We start from the raw sequence: 2500 nt of genomic DNA, 5'->3' as shown, positions 1-2500 counted from the left end.
AGCGAAAGACAGTAATTTCGAATGAGCCAAGAAAGAGCGGTGCGGGGCCGGTCGGAGCGCACCCTTTTCTCGGTGGCTGGCGGGCGAGAGAGTGCTGCGTCGCCGGCATCGGCGTCGAAAGAAGCCGAGCCAAAAAAAGTTAAAGTACAAACGTGCAAGCATACTAGCCTAACCCTAGGTAAGGCATGTCAGAGCAAAAGACAGTAATTTCGAATGAGCCAAGGAAGAGCGGTGCGGGGCCGGTCGGAGCGCACCCTTTTCTCGGTGGCTGGCGGGCGAAAGAGTGCTGCTTCGCCGGCATCGGCGTCGAAAGAAGCCGAGCCGAAAAAAGTTAAAGTACAAACGTGCAAGCATACTAACCTAACCCTAGGTAAGGCATGTTAGAGCGAAAGACAGTAAACTCGAATGAGCCAAGAAAGAGCGGTGCGGGGCCGGTCGGAGCGCACCCTTTTCTCGGTGGCTGGCGGGCGAGAGAGTGCTGCGTCGCCGGCATCGGCGTCGAAAGAAGCCGAGCCAAAAAAAGTTAAAGTACAAACGCGATGCTAATGAGCGAGCCGTTGTCTCGACTAATATGTAGGGGGCGTTCGATCGAGCGTCTGGCTTGAGCGCTTGTCGGCCTAGCAGAACGGTCGAATTGTTATGCCCGGGTTTTAGGCACCGCTGCAGGCGGCCGGCAGAGCTCTTGTTTGTGCGAAACTGAATGGATCGAGCCCGAGAGAGGGCGAGCAAAGAAAAAACGCAAATCGCTCCGCCTGGCACTGCCGGCGAGAGCGTGGACGTCGCGGCCAGCGACTGTCGAAGCTGAGTACGGCCGCAGGCGATCGCCTCGGTCTTAAACGAATGCGACGAGCACGCGCCGGGCGGCCCAGCAAGGGCCGAGCGCAGCTGTCGCAGCTATCTGGTTGATCCTGCCAGTAGTGATATGCTTGTCTCAAAGATTAAGCCATGCAGGTGCAAGTACGAGTTCTCGTAAAGCGAAACTGCGAATGGCTCATTAAATCAGTCTTGGTTTATTTGGTCTCGTAAGCGAAGTGGATAACTGTGGTAATTCTAGAGCTAATACATGCATTAAGCGCCGACTTCGGGAGGCGCGCTTTTATCAGATCAAAACCGACCGGGTTCGTCCTGTGACGTTTGATGACTCTGGATAACCACGCGGATCGTACGGTCTCTGCACCGACGACGTATCATTCAAGTGTCTGCCCTATCAACTGTCGAAGGTACGCTACGTGCCTACCTTTGTGAAAACGGGTAACGGGGAATCAGGGTTCGATTCCGGAGAGGGAGCCTGAGAAACGGCTACCACATCCAAGGAAGGCAGCAGGCGCGCAAATTACCCATTCCCGACACGGGGAGGTAGTGACGAAAAATAACAATACAGGACTCTAACGAGGCCCTGTAATTGGAATGAGTACATCCTAAAACTCTTAACGAGTATCCATTGGAGGGCAAGTCTGGTGCCAGCAGCCGCGGTAATTCCAGCTCCAACAGTGTATGCTAAAGTTGTTGCGGTTGAAAAGCTCGTAGTTGGATTTTGGGCGAGCGCCGCCGGTCCGTCGCAAGGCGTGTCACTGGTTGCGTTCGCCTCACCTTCGGTTCTCCGTCGGTGCTCTTGACTGAGTGTCGGCGGTGGCCGATAAGTTTACTTTGAAAAAATTAGAGTGTTCAAAGCAGGCTGTTCGCCTGCATAGTGTTGCATGGAATAATGGAATAGGACCTCGGTTCTATTTTGTTGGTTTTCGGAGCACGAGGTAATGATTAAGAGGGACAGACGGGGGCGTCCGTACTCTGCCGTTAGAGGTGAAATTCTTGGATCGGCGGAAGACGAACTACTGCGAAAGCATTCGCCAAGAATGTTTTCTTTAATCAAGAGCGAAAGTCAGAGGTTCGAAGACGATCAGATACCGTCCTAGTTCTGACTATAAACGATGCCAACTAGCGATCGGGAGGCGTTACCATGACGACCTTTCCGGCAGCTTCCGGGAAACCAAAGTCTTTGGGTTCCGGGGGAAGTATGGTTGCAAAGCTGAAACTTAAAGGAATTGACGGAAGGGCACCACCAGGAGTGGAGCCTGCGGCTTAATTTGACTCAACACGGGGAAACTCACCCGGCCCGGACACAGGTAGGATTGACAGATTGAGAGCTCTTTCTTGATTCTGTGGGTGGTGGTGCATGGCCGTTCTTAGTTGGTGGAGCGATTTGTCTGGTTAATTCCGATAACGAACGAGACTCTGGCATGCTAAATAGTTACGCGACCTTCTCGGTCGGCGTCTAACTTCTTAGAGGGACTAGTGGCGTTTAGCCACACGAGATTGAGCAATAACAGGTCTGTGATGCCCTTAGATGTCCGGGGCCGCACGCGCGCTACACTGAGTGAAGCAGCGAGTGTCTAACCTAGGCCGAAAGGTCCGGGTAACCTGTTGAACCTCATTCGTGATTGGGATAGGGACTTGCAATTGTTTCCCTTGAACGAGGAATTCCCAGTAAGCGCAAGTCATC

The 2500-nt window shown here is 53.2% G+C and overlaps 1 non-coding gene across 1 annotated transcript in view; it reads left to right on the top strand.

The window, feature by feature from the left end:
* The first annotated feature begins 895 nt into the window (after positions 1-895).
* Positions 896-2500, top strand: part of LOC144430248 (small subunit ribosomal RNA) — a 1810-nt gene continuing 205 nt past the window's right edge. Inside the window, exon 1 of the ribosomal RNA XR_013479402.1 lies at positions 896-2500. This exon is cut by the window's right edge and continues 205 nt beyond it. This is a non-coding gene — a ribosomal RNA (small subunit ribosomal RNA).

Source organism: Styela clava, chromosome 11 (genome assembly GCF_964204865.1).
Source record: "Styela clava chromosome 11, kaStyClav1.hap1.2, whole genome shotgun sequence".
NCBI classification, from domain to species: domain Eukaryota; kingdom Metazoa; phylum Chordata; class Ascidiacea; order Stolidobranchia; family Styelidae; genus Styela; species Styela clava.
Note: the sequence above shows the minus strand (reverse complement) of the source record. Positions and strands in the feature narration are given on the sequence as shown.